The sequence below is a fragment of the Tursiops truncatus genome, chromosome 7 (assembly GCF_011762595.2).
Source record: "Tursiops truncatus isolate mTurTru1 chromosome 7, mTurTru1.mat.Y, whole genome shotgun sequence".
NCBI lineage: Eukaryota > Metazoa > Chordata > Mammalia > Artiodactyla > Delphinidae > Tursiops > Tursiops truncatus.
Genome location: NC_047040.1, coordinates 75,869,951 through 75,896,909, shown reverse-complemented (window position 1 = coordinate 75,896,909; position 26,959 = coordinate 75,869,951). Strand labels below are relative to the sequence as shown.

Here is a 26,959-nt window from a genome sequence, read left to right as displayed (position 1 = left end):
CTTAACCTTTGTGTTTGAAAATTTTCATAACTGAAAAAATAAAGTCCAGTTGTTTTATGTGAAAAACAAAATAAATACGTAGATAAATCTGGATTTAAATAAAACATAGTAACGATAGCTTTAAGTATTCAAATAATTCAGAAACCCAGTTATGTTCTTGTCATCTGAGTCAACATATTTAAAGAGGGAAAGGGGAGTAGTTTTGAATTTAACAGGATGAAAACTATGTTTTTATTTTACTTTTTTAACCTTTTGCTTTGATGTGGGCCTATCACGTTTTTCAGTAAAACCAAGATCTGCTTTACCTGTTACAAGCAGCATGTCTTCATGAGCCCCATGCAGCTGCTTTAAGAACTGGAGGGCTTGGCGAGCCAAACCTTCGACTCCTCACGTTCTTAACTTCCTGCCAGAGCATCTTCCTTCCCATAAAAACATAATTTAAAAAGCTGGTTGCTGCTCAAATCAGGTTTATTTGGGAACTCATTAGATGGAGGAGATTTGTGACAACAGCTGAAAGAACAAAAAATATGGGGAAAAACAAAACCTAGCAGCTCAGAAATAAATAAAACTGATGATTATAAAATATCTGCTTTATTTTTAAGAATAAAGGACTATTATTCCATGTTAAATGTGGCTGCCATTCTCTGTGAAAGCATTGAAAATTCTAACATTTTTTATTTCTTAAGTTTTTGTCCTACCTACATTATTTCCAACTTAAAAGCCAAAAGAAAGTCTTTTAAGACAAAACAAGCATATAGTTTACCTTATAGATAATTATTGCAGATAAAAAACAAAAGCTGGAGGTTTTTTTTTTTTTTAGAGAATTTTGATGGTCTTACCCTCAGATAGCTTATAATAAGATGCCAGATTAAATAAATAATATTTTTAAAGAGTGCACTTGATTCTCTCTAAAACCAAAAGGAAAGATCTACTCACCATATTTACCCTTTGTATCTAAGCTACCCTCAATTAGCATTTTCCTAATTGAGGAGGTTGTTTGGAAAGGCCAGCACATCACAGTTGTCTCGTACATGCTCTGCCCTGCACTTGCACTGGAATGCTGAGGTCCATTTCTCCTAGCCATTTTCCAAAAATCTTTTTGAGGATATTGTCCATTCATTCATGCTTTCATTTTTCAACAAATATGTGTAGATCTCCAACTGTGTTTTATGTTCTTTGCTGGGGATATAGCAGTAAACAGGAAAGACAAAGTCTGTCTTGCCCTCAAGAAGTTTAATTTTAATCAGGGAAATCCACAGCAAGCATATAAATAAATTAATAATTAAAATAATTTTAGTAAAATAAAATCCTAGGTGCTATATTAGTCACGATGATTTGGTAAGACCATGTCAAGGACGTGTTTAAGCTGAGACATGAGTGAGAAAATGGCTGGTGTAAGAAGACTCCAGGCAGAGGAAACTCTAAAAACTAAACCCATGAGGCTGGCATGAACTTAATGAGGAGCTGCAAAAAGGCTGAATTTTGGCACCTGATGAATGCAGTGTGAGGTAAGAGGCTGAGGTAATGAGCTGCTGCAGCAGCAGCCAGATTGACAGGAATCACTTAGGCTGTGGAAGGAAGGAGGGGTTTTTTGTTTGTGTTTGTTTTGTTTTTCTAATAATATTATAGTGAGGATTTTTCTTATGGGAAATATAAGATCTGATTCATACTTTTAAAAGATCAGGGATGAAGAATGGGCTCTAATTAAACCATATGGAGAGGGACAGGCTCACACACAGGTGCATCTATCCTACCACTGCTTCTATTTAAAAGACAATATGCTGCATTGTGTGTAGCATGATTCTTTGCAGAATCTTTCATATTAAAGTTTAAAGAAAAATTTCAGTCAGAAGCTTTTAAGTTTGTTCCTTATAGCCACACTTTACTAAGGTGTGTTTTCATTGTTTTCTGGCCTTTCTGGCCTGAACAGGGAAGAGCTTCCACTCAGTGACAGAGACCAGTTGGTCCACGTGTCTAGTAAACTCTTCTCTTCCTCCAAAACCAATCCCAAATGACAAGGTGCGAATTTAAAGATGTATGATTTGTGACCTCAGCGAGCTGACAGTCACATTTATAGCCAAAATCATTGCAAGAGATACTCTGAAAAGAGCTATACCTTAGTGTAGACACATTACAACAAGGACAAAAAGAAGGAGAGAATATTCCTGACTTGAGGATGTTAGGGAAGATTTCATAGAGGACATGGCATTTGAGCAAGACCTAAAGATGACTTGAAGAAGTTCTAGGCAGAGAAAACTTGAATATGAAATTATCCTTAAATTATGATAGGAAAGCATTATGAAGTAATGCATGTAAGTATGAATACATTTGATTTTAAAAATAAAAGGAAAAGCCCAAGACTTCATTAGAAAATGTGAACATTTCTATGTAACTGGCAATGGTAGGAAATGAAATTGAAAATCTCGATTCTTGATACTTAGTAGACTAGAAATTCCTCCACAGCCTCTTATAATCATACTGACTTTCCATTTGCCTCATGAATGTGGGCTCTTTTTAAGCAAGGTGCAGTATGCTTTGCTCTTTGAGTTGGAAACATGTCTCCCACGTATTAGTTTTGTCAGTGTATTTAATGTTTGTTGTCTCCTTCAAAGGTGAATTCATTTTGACTGAGCCCTTGCTCCTAATAGGCAATAGGTTCACATATTGTTTTAGGTTCTGCTTCATAAAGCAGCTGTAGATTTTACTTACTGCTGATTCATATTTTATACTCATGAATTTAGTTATCTTCCATCCACTTCAATTATTCCAATCTAAAGAAGGTATGGAGTTGCAATTCTATACCAGTACTATAAATTGGCTACTACATAAAATTAAGATGTGCTCAGCTACAAATAACAAAAACTCAACACAGCTATTTTTTAAAAGGAGAGATATTAATCTCATAAATCCAAAATATAGAGCAACTACTAGGTTGATTCAGAGGCTAAACATCAAGAATACAGCTTCTTTCAATCTTTTTGCACTGCCATTCTCATCATACTGAGTTGTCTTTTTAGACTGGCTACACTCATGGCCTCAAGAAGATTCTCAGTTCCAGACATCCAGAAAAACTGGTGGTTCTAGTATTGTGTTCCTTTATAAGAGTTGAGAAACTTTACTAGGTGCTACCAGCCAGACTTCCTGTCACATCTCCTTGGCCAGATTTGAAATACTTGCTCTGTCTAAGCCAATCGAGTATAATGGCAAAAGTGATGAGACCACCATGATTGGCTTAGACTTATCTTCCTCAAAAACACATGACCTTATCTTCCTCAGAAACACAGAACCCTGAACAAAATCAGGGTTCTGTCTGCAAGGATGGAGGAGCATGAAGGATGGTCTTACAGGTAGGCAACCAACAGTATTCACCACTGCAGCATTCCTGAAGGATGTTTCTTCTGGAGTATTTTGACATTTGTTAATTACATAGTATGATCTCTGGGTAGATAACACTCCCTTAATACCTGCCTGAACCTTGGAGTTTCCAGTATCTATTGGTCACTCATTTGGAGAAAGTGAAGAGGACCAGATATCAAGGTTGCTACCTATTGGAACATAGTCTCAGGAATTTGAACTGAACATTGGAAAATTTCAATATTGGTCCTTGCTCAACGCCTTTTTCAATGCCAACCATTTTGCTATTAGAATTTGTTGAATTCATTCTGTTCTGTGACTGCTCAGATATTTTTTTCCCTCATCTAAGTATTTTCTCCAATTAGTAGATTTTTTTGTGGTATGTGGGCCTCTCATTGTTGTGGCCTCTCCCGTTGCAGAGCACGGGCTCTGGGCGCGCAGGCTCAGTGGCTCCGTGGCATGTGGGATCCTCCCGGACCGGGGCACGAACCCGTGTCCCCTGCATCAGCAGGCGGACTCTCAACCACTGCACCACCAGGGAAGCTCCTCCAATTAGTAGATTTATTTTTCAAGCTTCTCTCTCATCAAAGTGTACCTGTCATATCTTCTGAACCATTTCTGATTAATCTAAGAAACTAAACTTTATCTTTGTATCCACTGGAACTAGTAGATTTTTTTTAGAGGAATCTCTCAAACGACAGAAGTGTATTTTGACAAAGGTATGGAGATTCTAGAGATTATTCCAAAGAGGACACTCATTGGAAAAGAATCTTCTAGTCTGCTGCCTACTTGGCATTTGATATTTGACCGTGCACTGGTTATACCACATCTCAAAATTAAACATTCCTACCTCCTTCTCTTTAAGGACCAGGTGAAACAATATGTTTAAGAGGGTGCTGTCATTGTGAGGTGCTGCCTCATCTGCCACTAAGGAATTCTTCTTGGGACCTGGGGCAAAAGGTACAATCTGAGAGCCCAGGACCATGATGATTGGTGCTCCAGGAAGCAGTAGTTTCAGTTTCAGTTTTCAACAGAAGCAAAGAGTGGAAACTCTGACAGGTAATGGTGTCAGAAATCTCTGGGAAGCCAAGGAGTAACTACTTTACAAGCTATTAATGTTTGATGTCCAGCTACCTAAGAAAAAATCTCTTTAATTTCTATATTTGATGAGCAGCTATGGTATAGTGACACCAGTCAGAAAATAAATATTATAATGATTATGCCAAATGTCAACTCTTTATACAGAAACATAGCATTAAAACAACTAGAGATCACCAGCTCTGTATATATGTAGAGGCATAAGGAAATTCTGATGAGTCTCACACAGGTGTAATAAATGTATGGCTTTACAATCTATATACAGAAAGTGGGTCTTCAATGTCCTGAGTATTTAAAACAACAACCTTTATTTGAAACGTTTTGATGATGGAAGAGGGGAGTTAAAGAGCTTCCATTTCTTTAATCTTTTTTTCCTCCTTCAGTTTTTCCAGATTTCATATCTATCTTTTTTCTCTGAATGCCAAAAATAATTTATTTTAACTTAATAGGGTCTTGAAAAATGATTTAAATTATTAAAATATAGCTACTGCAGGTATAAAATGTTTATCCAGGCATTTTATTCTTCCCTATTTCAGAATGACTTTCTGCTCTTCTCCCCACTTCGTGGGCTTCTCCACTTGTCTGAACACAAGTGACATCTTTTATGTGTAAAGACTCAAACGAAGTACCGTAAACCATTTCCTTTTAATGTTTTCCATTAAGCATTGCCTCTCGCTGTCAAATAGAAACCCGCATTATTCTCTTTTAGGCTTAAGCCTGATAAGTTGTTTTTTGCTTGGAGTACTTTTCTATTTTACTTTGCTTCTGCATTGCTCCTTACCTCAGGCTTTTTTGCTCCATGACTCCATTAGCCCACAGTACTTCTTTGTATTTTGGCTTTGTTATCCAGTGTAATAGGACATTCCAAAGCCCTAAGCATCTGAAAACATGACAATTTAATAACAGACAGTGTAGAGAGCCTAATAAAAATGTGATTGTGAATTATAAAGTGTAAAATTTAGCAAATGTAGTTTGAGAAGGAAACATTATAATGACCAAGAACTGACCAAGAACAAAATAAAACTTTCATTTCTTTGTCAATCATAGGTAGAGTGTGATAGGACAAACACTAGCTCGGGAGTCAGAAAAGATCACTAACAACCTTTCTCATCTAATTCTTTTTTTCTAGAAAATAAAACACAATAATTTTTAAATTCATTTAATGGCAACTGGTAATCATCAAATTAGCAATGGTTATCTTCAAAAGTTATTACACTAACAGTGCTGTCATTTCTCAAGGTTGACTGGATACCTAGAGTCACAGACATTTCCCACATAAGATGCATCATATAAATCAGACTTTGTTTATTACCAGCATTTATACCAGACCTAAGAAAAGAACTAGGTCTGGGGACACATGCATGATCTTAATATAGTGAATGTTTAGCCTGCCCTGAACCTCTATCATCTTATACAAGTCACTTTATCCTCCTGACCCTCTGTTTCCACATTTATAAATATGGAATTTTGAGCTAGATGGTCACTACAATCCCTTTCAGGTCAAAACAATCTCGGATTGTTCATATAATAGATATCTCCTTTAGGTTATATTATTTTATCTTAATATGTAGGAAATAAAATTTTGATGTTCTTCTTTCCTGAAAACAACTTCTAAAGCACAATTTGTAATTATAGTTCAGGAGAGTCTTATCAGAGGGTACAGATATTTTAGGCAGTTTTCCATAATGAATCAGAAAATTTCCCAGGAGAGTTTAGGGCAGGGGCAGCTGCGTACAATGTTTATTAGAGAATATTGATTACATCTTAAAGAAAGGAAATCTATTTGAAAGGATATTGCCCTATATTTCCACTCCATTTTTCAGTCTTTAATTCTACAATTGCAGTCTGAGTCTTAATATAAGATTTTTGCTCCTCATACAGAAAATGTATTTGGTAACTGTCCATTTGCTACCCAATCTGGTTAATGCTGTAGAACAGGTTCATTGCCCACAATGTATCCCTTTCTATCCAAATCAATTTGTCTTTTTATTTTATTTTATTTTTTTGCGGTACGCGGGCCTCTCACTGTTGTGGCCTCTCCCGTTGCGGAGCACAGGCTCCGGACGCGCAGGCTCAGCGGCCATGGCTGACGGGCCCAGCCGCTCCGCGGCATGTGGGATCCTCCTGGACCGGGGCACGAACCCGTGTCCCCTGCATCGGCAGGCGGACTCTGAACCCCTGCGCCACCAGGGAAGCCCAAAACCCCTTACTTTTAGCCACCAGCATTTTTTTATGATGAGATAATCTGTCAGTGGCTGTACTTTTAATCTCAGCATAAATGACAGTGTATTGATTCACTCACATCAGATGTGCAAATTAGAGAAGACCAAAAGCTAGCATCATTTTACGTTCAAGTTTCAGAGGAGAGGTGCATTGACTCTATTTCTTTCATGGCTAATTTGCTGAGACCACTTAATATTAACATTGTGTATGTTTTATTGTCATCCAGCTTTCTGCCTTGAGTTCTGCCAGCAGAGTCAGTTCAGTTACCCTCCTCCTCAGGTGCCTCAGCCTTGCTATTGGAGCCATCACCATAAAAAATAGACATGCACAAGTTTAATGATGCACCAATACATGGCTTTTAAAAAGCCCTGTAGGGCTTCCCTGGTGGCGCAGTGGTTGGGAGTCCGCCTGCCGATGCAGGGGACACGGGTTCGTGCCACCAGGCATCGAACTGCCATAGCAAGGCTTTTCATACTCTTATAGCCACCAGGCATTGAATAGATATTAACACAATACATCTATTTCCTTCTTTACATATTATTATCTGTATAGTTGGAAGATATAAGTCAAAATAAAGTGTTTTGGTAGAAAGGATATTCTAAATTCAAACAGACCTATGTTTGAATATTGACCCCTTCTGTTACTAGCAAGTTTACTTAGCCTGTATGAATTGGGGTTCTCCCTCACAATATTTTTCTGAAACCGTGGTACATTAATAATCTTAAAGTGACAAATTGAATCTCACTAAATCTGGGTCCCTTTTCTAGGTGTGTAGATGTGGAAAATGTGCTATTTTGTGATGCTCTAATGCAGATATATTTATGTTGTAGACTCCCTGTAGACTGAAATCACATCAGCATAAAAAGACGTGATGGCAAAGACAGAGCAGTGATTTTGATGGCCTGGGGTTAACATAAATAAGATTAGTGGCTTTATTCTATATATAGTCCTATGCCCTTTGCATAATCATATTTTGTGATTTTTAAAAAAATTACATAGCTCCCAAAATTATTTTCACTTTAAAATTTATTTATACTTACTTTTCTGTAATGAGACTTTCAGCCACATACACAAAAATCCCAATGAAAATGATAATAAAAATAGAGTTAGAAAATCATAACTGAATAATACAGCAAATGGCCAATATGGTAAATGCAAAAAAATAAAAATAATTCAGGCCTCATGTTTGTATCCAAGTTCCTTTTAGCCAGGGTAATATTTGTAAAACAAGTTACAGCATTTTATCATCATAGGATTAGATACATATCATTTCTTCAGTTGAAGTAAGAAAAATTTTCAGATGGGCCTTCAAAACAGACATTTGATGATAAAATAGACAATTTATTGATAAATTCTTGACAAATATAGAAGCAAATTTTCGATGACTATTTCAGATCTTTAACGATCTTAAGATACAGTAAGTATTCATAATTCAGTGAAAGTTATCCTAAGAAGCCCTAAGAAAATGTGATCCACACATGCATTTTTCTAGCGGTCTAAATAATACTTATAGAAGTGGATAAAGAATGGAAAGCATTTTGCTTAAACAACTTCCCATGAATATTACTTCCATAAGTTGAGATTTTGAGACTGGGTGATTTGATGTGGGTTAGTAATATCAGTGTTCTCAGTGCTGACTGATAGTAAAATCAGATTCTTTAGAGATCAGCTGAGCATAAGACAAAACTGATAGGACATTAGGAAAGGCACAAAGTGCATCCATGATTTTCTCTTCATTAAATATCTCCCTACTTCCACACATGTGGTCTGAGAGACTCCAAAACTTGTTTGGCGATGAAAATATTTATAAACTGCTTTTCTGTTCTCTTCTATCTTTTGACCTTATGTATGATTAAAGCATAATGTCCTTGATTGTCTCCTTTTCCAATTCCCTGAATATCTCTCACTGAACTCTCTCTCCTTGACTCTTGGGGATTATCTACACCCTACTTAATCAGAAGATGAGGCCTTTATTCTTTAATTCATCAACAGCTTCCACTTCTAATGGCAAATTTATGTTTCTCAACTTTATGTCCTTGCCTCTAATCACAAATGATACAAGATGTTGCTCTTTTCTCAGGTCAGTCCAAAGGTTAACCCAGGTCAACCGCATGTATGCCTGACCTCCATGTCTCACTGTGAGCTCTTCACTGCACTTCATACAACTTTGGTGTTCTGTAGCAGACTTACAGGTGGCCTGCCCATGTCCCCTGGGCCTTACTATTTTAATTCACTAACCCCTACATCTCTTTGCCTGGGCTTTCTCCATTGGCAGTGCTGCTATGCTCACATGCATTTCATATGGAGGTCCTAGAGAATTAATCACCCCTTTCCCTGACCTGGCCTCAGCCCTCAACTGATGACTTAAGAAAACTAGTATAGGGCTTCCCTGGTGGCGCAGTGGTTGAGAGTCCGCCTGCCGAGGCAGGGGACACGGGTTCGTGCCCCGGTCCGGGAGGATCCCACATGCCGCAGAGTGGCTGGGCCCGTGAGCCATGGCCACTGAGCCTGCGCGTCCGGAGCCTGTGCTCCACAACGGGAGAGGCTACAACAGTGAGAGGCCTGCATACCGCAAAAAAAAAAAAAAAAAAAAAGAAAGCTAGTATATAAATAGTCCAACCCTCTTGCCCCACAGGTGGGAAAAATATTAGGCGCATGCTCTACACTGCCTTGCAGAGTTGGCCAGCAGGATTAAATTCTAGCGACCCAGAGTAGTAACTCACTTAATTATACACACTTCATCGGCTGCTGTCCCTACTGTCTTACTTCTTTCCTGCCTGACCCATGTGCTTCCTGAGATCGCTTCCCAAAGAAACAACTTAAAGCCAAACCTTAGTCTCAGAACTTGCTTTTTGGGGGAGAATAAAAAATTTTTCCTTGCATCTAACTCTGAGTCCATCACATAGTAAGAACTTTATAAGTGACTCTTGAATGAATGGATGAATAAATAAGTAAGGTTAATAAACCATGAATCTTGCCATGTTATTGGATTTATTTTTAAGGTTTGGAATGGCTCAATGACTGCTCTGCCCATATTTTTGCACTACATGGAATTCAGAATCGTGTAGAATGTAGTAAACTTAGATTGTCTTTGTTAAAATTGCTTCACCTTCTCGGTCTATATTTTTCCATATTGATATTTTTCTAGATTGTAAAATATTTCCAGAAAGATAAAGCATGTGCAGTCTACAGACTATAGTTCTCAAATAGAAATTTAGGATAATGATGCCAGCTCTATCTTTAAAACAGATCACGGTGACAATTGTAAGCTTCTCCTGTTGGTGTGAAAAACACATCTTTGCTGTGCCTCCTAAATAAAAAATAAAACCTAGTCACAGAAGGCACAGCTGTGCTAGGGACAAGCTTCATTGGAATCCCTTATTATTTCTCAGCTTTGTGGGACCATCACGCCCCTGAGTTTTTTGTGATGTTATTTGTCTCTCCTAGTTTCTCAATAAATGTAAATAAAATTAGGTATCGTGTCAATAAAGAAAATTACATAAGAAATTAGGTACCATGTCAAACTTTCAGATTTGAGCATGTTTTTCTCCTTCTCCCACAGTCCAGTGGAGGGAGCAGTGTGTCACCCAGAAAAGCCTCAGCCACCTACGTACCTGAGTATTGGACTCTGAGGTAGACGGATTCTCGCATTTCTATATGAGGTTATCCCTGGAAGAAACAGAGCAGAGGCTCAAACAGCAACGCTAGTGAAAATGGAAAGGACAGTCACTTTGGTAGAATTTGAGAGATTGCGCCAAACATTTCTCAAGCTTAAATCTCTTTCATAATCTGTTCTTTTACTGATGCATTACAGATTCCTCTGTAAAAAGAAAATAACTTTCAGAAGAAGAGAAAGACACTCTAGGGCATTACAGGTCACAGACGTCTTCACCAGGGTTAGTTAGCTGGAAGCAATGGATGAGATGGTCCAGAGCGTGAAGCTTGAGCTCACACTCCAGGGGAACCAGGTTCAATCTGGCTCTTTCACATATTATTTGTGTGTTGTTATGCAAGGGACGGAAGGCTTTTAACATTCAAATTCTTCACCTTAAAAACAAAAAATGATAGTATCCACTTCATAGTACGGCTGTGAGTATTGACTGAGATAATGTTTATGAAGGGCTTAGCATAAACAGGCCAATAGTATCCTAGTGAACATTAGCCCTTTTTATTAGATTGATTGAAATTATTTACCAGGGCCCTGAGGAAAAGGGACATGTTAATGTGAATTTCAGTGTGAATTAAGAAAAAGGGGAAATTACATAGAAAGGAAATTCTAGGGAGGAGATAAATGATGGGTATCGAATTTTGGAGGCTGCCCAATGTGTCCATTGGAATTAGAAACCTGAGAACTGAGCTAGGAAGGAAGGAAAGAAGGACACAACAGAAGGCTAGACTTTACTTCCAATATTCCTTACCTCTTGACACCCACCTGAGAGTCACATTTAGAAATCATAGCTTTTCATAACGTGCTGAGTTCATGACGCTCTTGGACAGGACAGATTCATCTAACAGGAGCCAATCCATCTTCTATAGATGGTAGTTTTGTTTTCATAGATAGGACTTCAGAGGAGGAAGAGGAAAATTACGAGTTGATATTTACGGAAAACCGAAGAGGCTAAAGAGAGAGACACTTATTATAGCACACACTGAGGAATACACTTAAGAACAACTGTGCCAGATGCCAATCTGCAGTATGTTCTAGGGGGAAAATGGAAATGGTTTTCCAAACCCAAGGTAAAAATGAATACAAAGAGTAATAACACTAATAATATTTGTAAATGAGGAACTCACTTACAGAATATTTTTACACTCTGAGTCCTGGTGCCTCTTAATTTTGAGATATAAATTTGGTTAAATTTCTTCTACCTTAAAAATGGTTCCCTCTGGTATGATCTTCTTTAATATATAGTAATAGAGCAGCTTGAAAGCTTCCTCACAGAAGGTTGCCACAGCAATGCCTCTTCAATATACATACACAGAACCAGGGGGCTGGGGAGGGGGAGGGGGAGAAGAAATACAGGTGAAATACGTTGGACTCTTATTTCTTGGAAAAAGAAGAAATCCAAGAGAAAAGGAGAAAAGGGAAAGCAGCAAACCGTGAGAATGTGCAGATTATTTTAGCGTTGGTCATCTCTCGTCTCATCTCACATAACTCAGAATATACCTCCGGAAAACCTAAAACAGAGAGGTGTTGCTCCTGAAAGACTGGCAAGGAGCATGGACACGAAGATCATCTTTAAGGCATGAGCAGGGGAACACACAGAGCTCATGTGAGATTGCCACACCAAAAAAGGATGCTCATCACTTTTATTCCCAGCTGCATTTTTGGCCCAGTGTCCACATCTTTACCAATATTTTTGTGCTTTTTACATTCTAAAGAAAAATTGACTTGAACATAGTTCCGCATTGAGTTTAGCTATTTCATTTTTGTCTTGAACATTTTGGTCCCAGTGAAAGAAGTACCTGGCAGAATCAAGCCAGTTAAGTATATAAAGAAGGCAGTGCTTGGCTTAAATATCACCCCTGCCTTGCTTCTTTTGGGAACCTCTCCTTCCTTTCCTCCCTTCCTATGGCAGTTCTCAGGTGCCTAATTCTAGTGGACACATTAGGCCACCTCCAAAGTTTGATACCCATCATTTATCTCCTCCATAGACTTTCCTTCCTATGTAATTTCCCCTTTTTCTTTATTCACACTGAAATTCACATTAACATGTTCCTTTTCCTCATGGCACGGGTAAAGAATTTCAATCAATCTAATAAGAAGGGCTATTATTTCTTTAAATAAACTCTCTGCTCCCTTCTCCTCCCACCCCTTCTCCTTCTGGGATATTCATTTTCCTAAAGTTTCCCTTCCTAAAAGAGTTCAATAGTTCTTACAGAATTTTGTCATTTTTTGAGATCTTAATTTTCTCTCCTCTCCTACCTGTATCACTTCTAGATTTCTATCTTCAAGTTTGCAAATTCTCTCTTCCATATGGTCTGCTCTTTTTAAAATGCTTTTTGGCACATTCTTCATCTCATTTATTGAATTCTTTAGCTCCATAATTTCTGTTTGGTTCTTTTCTAGAGTTTAAATCTCTGGTCAAGTATTCCTTCTGTTCACGAATTTTATTCCAAATCTCATTGAACTGCCTTTTTGACTTTTCTTGTAGCTCATTGAGGTTCTTCATGATAGTGATTTTGAATTCTCGTTAGATTGACTTTAAGTTTAGTTTCTAGAGAATTGCCATTTTATTTTTGTGATACTGTGTTATAGTGATTCTTCATAGTGTTTGATGAGTTGCTCTTCTGCCAGTGCATTTGAAGTAGCAAACATCTTCTTAGGTAAAGCCTTTTATCTTTCTTTTTTCTTTTCTCCCACTTCATTCTATTCAGGGGGTTAGAACTAAAGGGCTTTCTATTGGTTTCCAGTAGGTGGCGCTACAGTACAAGTTTTTGGTTTCTCTTACCTGAGCTACCCCTGGTTATATTCAAGAGTTGGCACTTTCTACCCTCTACCACCTCTCTCAGAGGTGTTGCCTGGTGCCCTTGTTGTCCCTGCTTGTGCCTCTGGGGTCATTGGTACCTTTCTGCTGCTAGTGTCAGTGGCATCCCTGCCTGGGGTACAAGGATGGCAAGCCCTTCTGCCATATCTGGGGTCTCTTGTGTTGCAAGCTCTGCTGCCATGAGAGGAGGGTGAAGTGAGGGAGGAGCCAGGTTAGCGGGTGCCTCTGTCATGTCTGGGATTGTTGGATTTGTGGGTGCCACTGCTGTGGACAAGAAGGGTGTTAAGAGTCATGAGCACCTCCATCACTGGAGGGACAGGGTCACTGGCTCCACTGCCACTGCTGCTTCATTCCCTGTGGCCACAGACATCACTATGGCTGAGAGGTTGGAATTGTGTGCTGCCTACCCTGATGCTACTGTGTTCTCTGGAGCAGTAGGTTCAGCCACCACAGCTAAGGATCTGGGATTGCAACATCACTCGTTCCCCTGTACCCTGGTTCTACTTTCTCTATGTGTTTCAGTCTACCCACCTTTAGATGTACAGATGTGTGGAATTCTCCAGTGATCTGGTGTATTGAGTATAGGCACCTTTGTTGAGTTGTGGATGATTCACTGGTTGCAGATTGAAGGGGAGAGACAAAGGGAGTGTCTCATTCTACCATGATACTGACATTACTCCCTGCAGATATCTTTTAATGCATTTGATCTATACAAGTCTAATACAGAAGTGGTTATGAGGAAACCACTCGCTGAGCCTGTGCGTCCGGAGCCTGTGCTCTGCAATGGGATAGGCCACAACAGTGAGAGACCCGCGTACTGCAAAAAAAGAAAAAAGAAAAAAAAAATTCTCTAGAAAGAATCAATAGCAGAATAACTGAGGCAGAAGAATGGATAAGTGACCTGGAAGATAAAATAGTTGAATTAACTACCACAGAGCAGAATAAAGAAAAAAGAATGAAAAGAATTGAGGGCAGTCCCAGAGGTCTCTGGGACAACATTAAACACAGCAACATTCAAATTATAGGGGTCCCAGAAGAAGAAGAGAAAAAAAAAAGGGGGAACTGAGAAAATATTTGAAGAGATTATAGTTGAAAACTTCCATAATATGGGAAAGGAAATAATCAAGTCCAGGAAGGACAGAGAGTCCCATACAGGATAAATCCAAGCAGAAACATGACAAGACACATATTGATCAAACTATCAAAAATTAAATACAGAGAAAAAATATTAAAAGCAGGAAGGGAGAAGCAACAAATAACATACAAGGGAATCCCCATAAGGTTAGCAGCTGATCTTTCAGCAGAAACTCTGCAAGCCAGAAGGGAGTGGCAGGACGTATTTAAAGTGATGAAAGGGAAAAACCTGCAACCAAGATTACTCTACCCAGCAAGGATCTCATTCAGATTCAATGGAGAAATCAAAAGCTTTTCAGATAAGCAAAAGCTGAGAGAATTCAGCAGCACCAAACCAGCTTTACCAGAAATGCTAAAGGACCTTCTCTAGACAGGAAACACAAGAGAAGAAAAGACCTACAATAACAAACCCAAAACAATTTAGAAAATGGTAGTAGCAACATATATATGGATAACTACCTTAAATGTAAATGTATTAAATCCTCCAACCAAAAGACATAGACTGGCTTAAGGGATACAAAAAAAAGACCCATATGTATGCTGTCTACAAGAGACCCACTTCAGACCTAGGGACACATATGGATTGAAAGTGGGGATGGAAAAGATATTCCATGCAAAAGGAAATCAAAAGAAAGCTAGAGTAGCAATTCTCATATCAGAAAAAATAGACTTTAAAAAAACAAATGTTATAAGAGACCAAGAAGGACACTACATAATTATCAAGGGGTCAATCCAAGAAGAAGAAAGAATAATTGTAAATATTTATGCACCTAACATAGGAGCACCCCAATACATAAGGCAAATGCTAACAGCCATAAAAGGGGAAATCGACAGTAACACAATAATAGTAGGGGACTTTAACACCGCACCTTCACCAATGGACAGATCATCCAAAATGAAAATAAATAAGGAAACACAAGCTTTAAATGATACATTAAACAAGATGGACTTAATTGATATTCATAGGACATTCCATCCAAAAACATCAGAACACACTTTCTTCTCAAGTGCTCATAGAACATTCTCCAGGATAGATCATGTCTTGGGTCACAAATCAAGCCTTGGTAAATTTAAGAAAATTGAAATCATATCAAGTATATTTTCCAACCACAATGCTATGAGACTAGATTTCATTACAGAAAAAAATCTGTAAAAAATACAAACACATGGAGGCTAAACAATATGCCACTAAATAACCAAGAGATCATTGAAGAAATCAAAGAGGAAATTAAAAAAAACCTAGAAACAAATGACAATGAAAACACAATGACTCAAAACCTATGGGATGCAGCACAAGCAGTTCTAAGATGGAAGTTGATAGCAATACAACCCTACCTCAAGAAACAAGAAACATATCAAATAAACAGCATAATCTTACACCTAAAGCAATTAGAGAAAGAAGAACAAAAATCCCCCAAAGTTAGCAGAAGGAAAGAAATCATAAAGATGAGATGACAAATAAATGAAAAAGAAATGAAGGAAATGGTATCAAAGATCAATAAAACTAAAAGCTGCTTCTTTGAGCAGATAAACAAAATTGATAAACCATTAGCCAGACGCATGAAGAAAAAAAGGGAGAACACTCAAATCAATAGAATTAGAAATGAAAAAGGGGAAGTAACAACTGACACTGCAGAAATACAAAGGATCATGAGAGATTACTACAAGCAACCATATGCCAGTAAATTGGACAACCTGGAAGACATGGACAAATTCTTAGAAAAGCATAGCCTACTGTGACTGAAACAGGAAGAAATAGAAAATATAAACAGACCAATCACAAGCACTGAAATTGAAACTGTGATTAAATATCTTCCAACAAACAAAAGCCCAGGACCAGATGGCTTCCCAGGTGAATTCTATCAAACATTTAGAGAAGAGCTAACACCTATCCTTCTCAAACTCTTCCAAAATATAGCAGAGGGAGGAACACTCCCAAACTCATTCTACGAGGCCACCATCACCCTGATACCAAAATCAGACAAAGATGTCACAAAAATAGAAAACAACAGATCAACATCACTGATGAACATAGGTGCAAAAATCCTCAACAAAATACTAGCAAACAGAATCCAACAGCATATTAAAAGGATAATGCACCATGATCAAGTGGGGTTTATCCCAGAAATGCAAGGATTCTTCAATATACGCAAATCAATTTGATAAACCATATTAACAAATTGAAGGAGGAAAACCATATGATCATCTCAATAGATGCAGAAAAAGCTTTCAACACAATTCAACACTGATTTATGATAAAAACCCTCCCGGAAGTAGGTATAGAGGGAACTTACCTCACCATTATAAGGGCCACATATGAGAAACCCACAGCCAACATCGTTCTCAATGGTGAAAAACTGAAACCAGTTCCACTAAGATCAGGAGCAAGACAAGGTTGCCCACTCTCAGCACTGTTATTTAACAGAGCTTTGGAAGTTTTAGCCACAGCAATCAGAGAAGAAAAATAAATAAAAGGAATCCAAATCAAAAAAGAATAAGTAAAACTGTCACTGTTTGCAGATGACATGATACTATACATAGAGAATCCTAAAGATGCTACCAGAAAACTACTAGAGCTAATCAATGAATTTGGTAAAGTAGCAGGATACAAAATTAATGTACAGCAATCTCTTGCATTCCTATACACGAATGATGAAAAATCTCAAAGAGAAATTAAAGAAACACTCCCATTTACCATTGCAACAAAAAGAATAAGATATCTAGAAATAAACCTCCCTAAGGAGACAAAAGACCTGTATGCAGAAAACTATAAGACACTGATGAAAAAAGTTAAAGATGATACAAACAGATGGAGAGATATACCATGTTCTTCCATTGGAAGAATCAACACTGTGAAAATGACTATACTACCCAAAACAATCTACAGTTTCAATGCAATCCTTATCAAACTACCACTGGCATTTTTCACAGAACTAGAACAAAAAATGTCACAATTTGTATGGAAACACAAAAGACCTCGAATAGCCAAAGCAATCTTGAGAAAAGAAAACAGCTGGAGGAATCAGGCTCCCGGACTTCAGACTATACCACAAAGCTACAGTAATCAGGACAGTATGATACTGGCACAAACACAGAAATATAGATCAATGGAACAGGAGAGAAAGCCCAGAGATAAACCCACACACATATGGTCACCTTATCTTTGATAAAGGAGGCAAGAATATACAATGGAGAAAAGACAGCCTCTTCAATAAGTGGTGCTGGGAAAACTGGACAGCTACATGGAAAAGAATGAAATTAGAATACTCCCTAACACCATACATGAAAATAAACTCTAAATGGATTAAAGACCTAATTGTAAGGCCAGACACTATAAAACTCTTAGAGGAAAACATAGGCAGCACACTCTATGACATAAATCACAGCAAGATCCTTTTTGACCCAGCTCCTAGAGAAATGGAAATAAAAACAAAAATAAACAAATGGGACCTAATGAAACTTAAAAGCTTTTGCACAGCAAAGGAAACCATAAACAAGATGGAAAGACAACCTTCGGAATGGGAGAAAATATTTGCAAATGAAGCAACTGACAAAGGATTAATCTCCAAAATATACAAGCAGCTCATGCAGTTCAATATCAAAAAAGCAAAAAACCCAATCCAAAAATGGGCAGAAGACCTAAATAGACATTTCTCTAAAGAAGATATACAGATTGCCAACAAACACATGAAAGAATGCTCAACATCACTAGTCATTAGAGAAATGCAAATCAAAACTTCAATGAGATATCACCTCACACTGGTCAGAATGGCCATCATCAAAAAATCTACAAACAATAAATGCTGGAGAGAGTTTGGAGAAAAGGGAACCTTCTCTCACTTTTGGAGGTAATGTAAACTGATACAGCCACTATGGAGAATAATATGGTGGTTCCTTAAAAAACTAAAAGTAGGACTACCATATGACCCAGCAATCCCACTACTGGGCATGTACCCCGAGAAAACCATAATTCAAAAAAGTGTCATGCACCACGGTGTTCATTGTAGCACTATTTACAATAGCCAGGACATGGAAGAAACCTAAGTGTCCATCGACAGATGAATGTATAAAGAAGATGTGGCATATATATACAATGGAATATTACTCAGCCATGAAAAGAAATGAAATTGAATTATTTGTAGTGAGGTGGGTGGACCTAGAGTCTGTCATACAGAGTGAAGTAAGTCAGAAAGAGAAAAACAAATACCATATGCTAACACATATAGAAGAATCAAAAAAGAAAAGGTTCTGAAGAACCCAGGGGCAGGACAAGAATAAAGACACAGAAGTAGAGAATGCAGTTGAGGACGTGGGGAAAGGGAAGCATAAGCTGGAACAAAGTGAGAGAGTGCCATGGACATATATACACTACCAAATGTAAAATAGATAGCTAGTTGGAAGCAGCCTCATAGCACAGGGAGATCAGCTCAGCGCTTTGTGTCCACCTAGGGAGGTTGGATAGGGAGAGTGGGAGGGAGATGCAAGAGGGAGGAGATATGGTGATATATGTGTATGTATAGCTGATTCACTTTGTTATACAGCAGAAACTAACATACCATGTAAAGCAATTTTAATCCAATAAAGATGTTAAAAAAAAAGAAAATGACGAACAATACCATTGAAAAGTTGATTAACAACATAATCAAACTTCTAAGACGTCAGGGCACAGAACTTCTGTTTAGTACATCACACTTGACTCCTACCCTCTGCAAGCTATCACAGCAGAGAGGGTTCTACTGCCTTCTCTTATTGTGTAAACCTATTTAACGTTGAATTTTGCATTTATGACGATGGACCTATAAAATTTGAAAATGATTGCTGAAGAATTTGGCAGTCTTTACATGAAATCCAAAATGTCAGTTAAGACTCTATACATGTGTATTTATGTTTATTTTGTACACATTATTTATATTATGTATATATACTGTGTACCTGTATACTATCAATATCTATATCTATATCTATTTTTTTCTTTCCCTTTTCTCTCCTTTGGAAGAAGCCCAGATTGCTTCCTTTGGTGGTTTAGCTAAAGCAAAGGGAGAGAATTAGGGTCTGAAATTTGTCTTTATTTCCTTCAGTCTTCTCTGGAACTAGCTGAGTTTCTGTGCCAGAGTGCCTTCTCCCCTTCCACGCAGTGTTGACATGGAAATTCCATTTCTAACCTCTCCTCCTTGCATTGAGCCTTCTACTCTATAAACATTTCATTTTCCTCCTCAGAGTGATTCATATAAAGAGCTTTTGCTTACCCAATGTATTAACCGAAGGTGGAAGTTGTACTTGATAAATTATGAAAGGATAGCATTAAAGATAAGCTTGTTTTTACTGATAAATGGGATTTTCAAGCTTTAATGGTATGTTTTCTATCTTAAGCTCCTGGGGTTTTTACCATTTAGCCTTTAAGATTTGATGAGGATACATGGTTTTTATTTGCTAATGAAAGATTAATTTGGTTGCTACGATATTGATTTCATTCTACTTTCTGAACATGTTTTACTTCTCAGCTCCTGTAGGAAGTTGAAAATTGGATAGCATTTCCTCTCATAGTGAGTCGGCAAGGGTCTCTCAACTTGATATGAATATATTCTAGCAGTGTTTTAATTCATATCTTCTAAGCTGAAAATCTATTTTTCAGAGTTCTTTTTTCACAGCTTGTAATAATAGGGTCAAGTTGGTCATTGCAATCCATTAACTGTAATTTTAATTGGATGACTTTACTGCACCTAAGAGGTTGCAGACTCCATTTTGGGGTGACTGTATAGCCCACTCCTCTCTCTTCTGAAAGCTACTCTTTGCAGTTTCATTTGTACCTTGAAATATTGTCCACCTGACCATGACATTGATTAAGTTGGCTTTTTGTTGGATTTCAAAATAACCTTAAACAACTTGTTTATTATTTTTTGGAAGTATTCAAATTAGCTGTTTAAAACTTCCAGGCTATGTTTGCTCTTGTGTATTTTCTGGATTACTTTCAAATACACAATTCAGAGATTAAATCATGTTAAATTAACAAAAGTTAGATAAAGGTAATTTACACGTAAATGACTCCTGAGTATTCAAGATGAGGTCATGCACAAGTGCTAATGGCATGATCAAAGGGTAAAATAAAGTAAATTTTATAATTGGCACTATATCTTGACCTCAGGGATGTGTAAGTCCAATTTTCACCTTTTTCAGAAGGTCAGTTTTTCTCTTTGGATAATACTAAAACAGAGGCAATTTGCATAGTGATAAAATATGTAGGCTGTGAAGACAATCTGGATTCCATTTCTAGTTCTGCTACTTCCTGCCCGTGCACCTCTGGAAAAGTTACTTTTATACCTGTTTGAGGAAGAAATCTGGAGGATGTGACCACCAGTTGACCCTCGAGCTGGATCTGGGCAGGGCAGTTGGAGGCTACTTATCCCTTATCCCATGGCATGCTTGGGAGAAAAGTGAGACATCCTCATCAGACATGTATGCTTTGCCCACCATTTCCACAGTAGGAGCCATTTTCAAGGACGTAGCCTTGAGAGAATAAGATGTTGGTGAGACCATCTGGATGATACACATGGCAGCCCAGTTAAGATCTCTATATAAACTTTTAAGATTCTGGTGGGCAGGTGCAGAGATCTACTTGTTTTATGGCTGCCCAAAACAAGACTTGTATGTAAGTTCCTTTGCTAATTAAACCTGCCGCCTACCAATCTGGAGTGGTCTGCCTCTTTCTTTGGTGCCTCCTGGTCCTCTGTGTACACCAAGACTCCATAATTCAATTTCTCGAAAATGAGTGTAATAGCAGTGCCTTGCTTCATAAGATTCTTGGGATATTTAAATACACTAATACCTTCAAACACATAGGAAGCACTCAAGAAATGATGATGATGATGATGATGATGATGAACCCAGCACTATTTATTCTAGATTTTCTCAATTGATTTTCTCACTAAAAAAGTTTAAAATGTGATTACAATACAGAAATATGCCACACATAAACTGTTGTTTTACAGCTTTTTTCCAGCATAGATTCATCAGGGAACATGTGTTTTATTCAGAATCGTCTCATGATGACAATTTGGATTCCATTTCAATCTAATGAATTTCATCATATTCATGAATGTGCCAGACCTCCATGAAACTGAGAAATTACATTCCCATAAACCCTGCAAAGCCTCCTGATTCATGTGCCAAGACCTTCACACAAGAAAGGGCAAAGCAACACTTTAGAAGAATGTAGCACCATTGCAAAGCTACTTGGAAATACAGCACATAATACTTGGCTGCAGGCCATCATCTGTGTCAGGAAGCTTGGAAACAGAGTACCACTGTGTCCCACAAGGTGTTACAGCACATATGGTGAACTGTTCTTTAGGAAGGCTCCTGAGTAGTGATCCGTGGTTGGGTCGAAATAAGTTTGGCTCTGCATCCTCTGCCCTGCTCTGGCAAAACACTCCCTTTACCTTAAAACAACCGCTTTACTCTGGGCAAAAAAAAAACCCCAATACGGCTGTAACAGAAGACATAAAAAGCATTATATCAATTTATGCCTCTCTATTGATTTTATTCAAACCTCATTGCATTTTGTAGATGTGGATATCATGAATTTTTCACTTCTAAGAGCTTTAGGCTGTGATGGGTTGTTTATTAGAAATGAATTCATGATTATCTTTATTCTTCCATTTAGATCTAGGACACGAGCTATGTATTTTTCAGCTTTTGGCTGAAAGAGGAGTTTCCACGTTATTTGTCCTTGAGGATAACCCTGGAAAGTGAAGCAGAATTGCCAGGTGATAGACAGATGACAGAGTATGAGTGTAGTTAGCACAAACCACAACTAATACAAAATCTAACCTTTCCTGAGAAAACATGCATTCTCCATCGAGTGGTGCCCTGAGAGATCCTGCTGTTTTTCCTTTCATAGACTTTTATTAAAACATTATTATATGCCAGACACTGTGTTAACTAGTCTGAGAGATTCCCAGGTGAATCATGCACTCTCCCCTTATTAAAGTGCTAATGGTTTAAGAGCAGATCTAGACTCACAAGCTACAAATAATACCATCATGTGGAGAATACTATATGAGAAGTTCTGTATACCATGCTTTGAATACAGGGCAAGAAGAGATTAATTCGGGCTGAGAGCTTAGGTTGCTGCTAAGGATAAATATTTAGGAGATTACTGAGATGAATGTTAGAGAATAAATAATAGTTTTCCAGGCAGAGAAATGAGGTCAGGACATTTGAAGCAGAGGAAGAAACACTTATAACTATGCGGTATCAAGAGGAAACATGGCATGCTTGGGAGAAAAGTGAGACATCCTCATCAGACATTTCTAGGTTGGAGCCTGGAAATGTGTGAAAGAAAGTCTAGAAGAAAATCAACCCAGAGAGGTGGAGTGGGGTCTGGTCATGAAGAGCTGTGGAAGATATGCTGAACAGTTTGATTTTCCTGTAGAAAAAAGGAGGAAATCACTTTTTGATTTAGAAACATAATACTTTGTGTCTCGAGGATAGATGGAAGGAGGAGAAATTCATGGCTGGGAGTTCAAACAAGAGGAGATTGCAACACCCCATATGAGAGATGAGGGAGAACTTTGCCTACAGAGTTACACGATGAAGGCAAAGAGGAAATAAATTCAGGGCTACTTTCGGAAGTAGAAAAGACAAATATGCACTGCTGTTGGGATAGGTGCTAGAAAGAGAAAATGAGAATGAAGTCTTGAAGTTTCAAGTTAAGTGGATGACAATACAACAAATGATGAGAATATGCATAGAGGAAGAGGTCATACTAACATAGATGGGAATTATAAGATTAGGATACTAATTTGGAGAAACTTGTGGGTGACTCAGGAGGAGATAACTAATGATATTTGGAAATATGATTTTGGTGCTCAGTAGTGAGTTCTGACTTGAATATATCAATACATAGAGGGTCATTAGAACCACTGGCAATGGATGAAATCAAGGAAGCATGGAGATCACAAAAGAAAAATGACTGTGATCAGAATGATCTGATCTGATCAGATCTGCTCAAATGATTAGAAAAGAAAAAAAAAAGAAATGCAGAGAATGGTTTTTGTCATTTGAGATGCTTTTGGATGCAGTGAATGAATGAATCTTATTTGGGCTGGCTTAATAAGGAGAAGAATTATCTCAAATGGGAGAATTCCATTTCCTGGACTTTACAAATATGGTCAGATGATTTTTCAACTTTAAACTCTTCCTCAGGCTGGCTTCACTCATCAGCACCAAATGGCTGCTAGAAGCAGTTTAGGTTGTATGCTTGGGAAGAGAGATAGACTAAAAATACTCTCTTAACCATGGAACTAAAAGCTGTTCCCTTCAGATTGATAGAAACAAGTAAAGCCTGTGCCCATCTCTGGTCAAATAACAATCACTCAGGAAAGGCCATTTTGGCTCACCCACATGAGGTATAGGATCCTATAATTGGCTGGGAATAATTAAGACCTACTGAATATGACCCCCTCTGGAGCTGAACATGCTGTCAGCTTCCCTTGAGTGAGTTGGGAGGGGTCTGAACAAAATGGTGGTTATATGAGGAAGGAGAAATAAAGAGAATGGTTTCTAGATAAACAAACAACAGTCTCTACCACACTGGTATTCAAAAAGACAAAATGTGGCAATTTACACTTACTGACAATTACTAAAACTCAGGCATGTTGGTGTGCACTTTATATATGTGATCAGATATGTTTCCTAAGGAATGATTATTTTTGTTGCTGTTTTAGGACAGAAAGGAAATAGGACAATCTGTGGGGCAACAGCATCATAGCACTGGGTTAGTTTTCTGAGAGTAGAATCTCAGGCAGCACTTGATATCTAACATTTGCTAAATACTTAAAAATTTTTTTAATTGAAGTATGGTTGATTCACAATGTTGTGTTAATTTCTGCTGTGCATCAAAGCGATTCAGTTACTTGTTAATCCTAGGCAGTTTGCTGGATTCTTTGTATGGGTTGTCTCAATTAACCCTATCAATACTTCAGTGAAATAGTCAACCCTGCACAGGATCACATCAGTAGTATATGGTGGAATCAGTGCTCAAACTCAGTCCTTAAAATTCCACAAATCAAAACATCAGGGTCTATTTCCACCTCTGACACTCCTGTCATCACACACCACCCCCATCCGGCAAGGGCAAATGAAACAGGGGTTTGAAAGCTATGGGAGTTGTCAGGTACTCTAACGATTGAGCTGGAGTTCAGATAGTTTGGACTGAACTCTAGCTGACAAAACAGGAAGAAGCCAAGAAGGCTGAGGTTAGGAGAAGGATATTGCTTGTTAGGCACAAAGGTTCCATGGCTTAGCCCCTTATTTGAGACCCATGGCTGCCAAGACTAATGCTAAATCTTCTGTCGAGGGATAAAAGTTCCTGTTTGAGTTGGATTGGCTTAAAGACTTGTACAGAATTTTTGTGTAAAGAACATAAATGCCTGTGATTGAGAAGGTGTAGGAAAGGTGGGTTTTGGTAATACCGCTCATTCGCTAGCTGCCAAGCATCTCCAACACTGGCTAATTGACAGTCATCAGCATTCACCCTCTCCTATAGAGGAAGTTTGCTAAAACCTCACCAAACTGGCTTGAACTCTTACCAGTTCCCAAACCAAACCTTTTAAAGCACTGACTGTTTATGATTTCTTAGCCTCTTAACTCTCTTGCTTTTGGTAAGACTTTAATATTTCATCTACCAGTATTATCTCTATGGCATAGTGTATGTAAGACAGGTTTCATTTTGATGAAGTTTTGACTTGGAGTTTCATATTCTCATGCTCTCTGTGAAGTCCCACATCGTTTCCTGAGCTCCACTACCTTCAGAGAGAGCCTCTTCTGATAGTTTGCTGCCAGCCCCTCATGTTCCTGAGCCTGAATTTTCCTGCATATAGGGTTCAGACCCTATTTTGAGGTTCTGTTCCCCAAACTTGCAGTGTTCCTCAATCTGTCTTTCAGAGCAGAATTCTTCCTGGTCTCACTAATTATTCTCCTCAAGAAATTGAACCCTGACTCCTACTAGTTCAACTTGCCCTGGGTCTGAATAGTGAATGGAGTTACCAAACAGCTCACCTCTGTGTTGAATATTTCAGGTAGTCATCCTACCCCAGTGGGCAACTGACCCAGAGATATCTGACAATAAATAAACTGCCCTGCCTCACAGATGGACACTGAGTGAGAACATGTACCACTCTCAACTCCACTTCCTCTGTAGTTTTCAGCGGAAGCTAAAAAAAATATAATCCAAAAAGTTTATATATCACCGATTTAAAAAAAACATATTATTTGATATGTATTAATGGCTTCATATCTTATTTATTTATTAGCATAAAATGTAATTGACTTTTCAATCAAATCCAGAAAATATACTGTGATAATTCTGGAAAGGAATTCCGACCTTGCACTCAGCCTATAATTTATGTGATTGAAAATGAACTACTTATGCAATTTGCAGTTAATACAAATTCAGCCTAGCTTGTACTATTGAAAAATCGTGACTATTGACAACTATCAGTTAAGAAATCTTAAAACCAAGGCAAGCTACAAACTCTAGAATCCCTCTGTGGGTTATAAAGAAAAAGATACCTTTCCCCAAATTACTTTTATATTTTCAATCTGTCAATCTGAATTGATGTCACTAATTTGGTACAAATTCATCTGTATTACTTCTGGCTTGATAGGAGCTCAGGCTGCAATAACCAGCTCTTCTGGGATTTTGATACTATCAGGAGGCCAATTTTGTGAAACATTTTAGAGAAATAGTACTTATATAAAATTGGGACATTGTTCATGCAATTGATTGTACTTGGTTTATGTTCCTCTCTTTTAAACCAGGTAAATGTCTGTAACTGACTACTTTTAATGCTTTTCCTCTCCCAGCTCCCCATTATATAGAAGGTGGTTGAAAAAGAAATCAAACACTTTAAAAAATATATTACTCAGTAAGTTAGATATATAGGAATATGTTGTCAAAACAATCTGAAAAGAGGAAATGTGAATATCATTAAACATGTTCAATAGGACTCCTTCATTTCACAAGGCACACATCAATTTTGTGGTCTAATTCTTCCAAGATCCTTCTTTTGCGTGTTGTCTTCCATGAGTGACATGGGTTTTACCATGTGTTCCTTCTTTTCCTTAAAGCTGTGAGAAAGAAGTCTTACAACATCAAGGTTATTAATTTATCCCTCTCAGAGTCTTATAATTTGCTACCTGGGGATCTGGGCATCGACTCTTCAATTATTCATTATATATATGGAGTGTGTGTGTATATATATATATATATATATATATATATATATATATATATTGCTTTTCAGATATTTATTATAATTAATAATGATTATATCATGTTAAAATAAAATAAAAGTGAAAGTTGTTACATTTCTTGACCACTGTTAGAAGATATTAAACAAATGTTTATCTTTCTGATTTGGCAGACAAGGTAGGTTAATTACAGCATTATTTTATTCTAGTTTTGAATATGTTACAAATGGCAAGAATAAAGAAAATAGAGACGTTATAAAAAGTAATAAATACTTTTTGAGATGTTCTCAGAAATTAGCACTTTTTCACCCTATGTAGATACATCTAGGAGGTCTTAAATATGACATTTCTCAATAAAAGTTCTGATGTAAAAGGTGTATTTTAACATGGATTTAAATAACAGAAAATAG

The 26,959-nt window shown here is 37.7% G+C and overlaps 1 long non-coding RNA gene and 1 other non-coding gene across 2 annotated transcripts in view; one reads left to right on the top strand and one right to left on the bottom strand.

Annotated features, from left to right (window-relative positions):
- Nucleotides 1-26,959, top strand: part of LOC141279091 (uncharacterized) — a 42,137-nt gene that overhangs the window by 1,646 nt on the left and 13,532 nt on the right. Inside the window, exon 2 of the long non-coding RNA XR_012332846.1 lies at nt 10,238-10,308. This is a non-coding gene — a long non-coding RNA (uncharacterized lncRNA). The remainder of the gene's footprint in view (nt 1-10,237; nt 10,309-26,959) is intronic.
- On the bottom strand, nt 5,756-5,885 carry LOC117313056 (small nucleolar RNA SNORA72). The gene has a single exon (XR_004527521.1). It is a non-coding gene; the product is annotated as a small nucleolar RNA SNORA72 (small nucleolar RNA).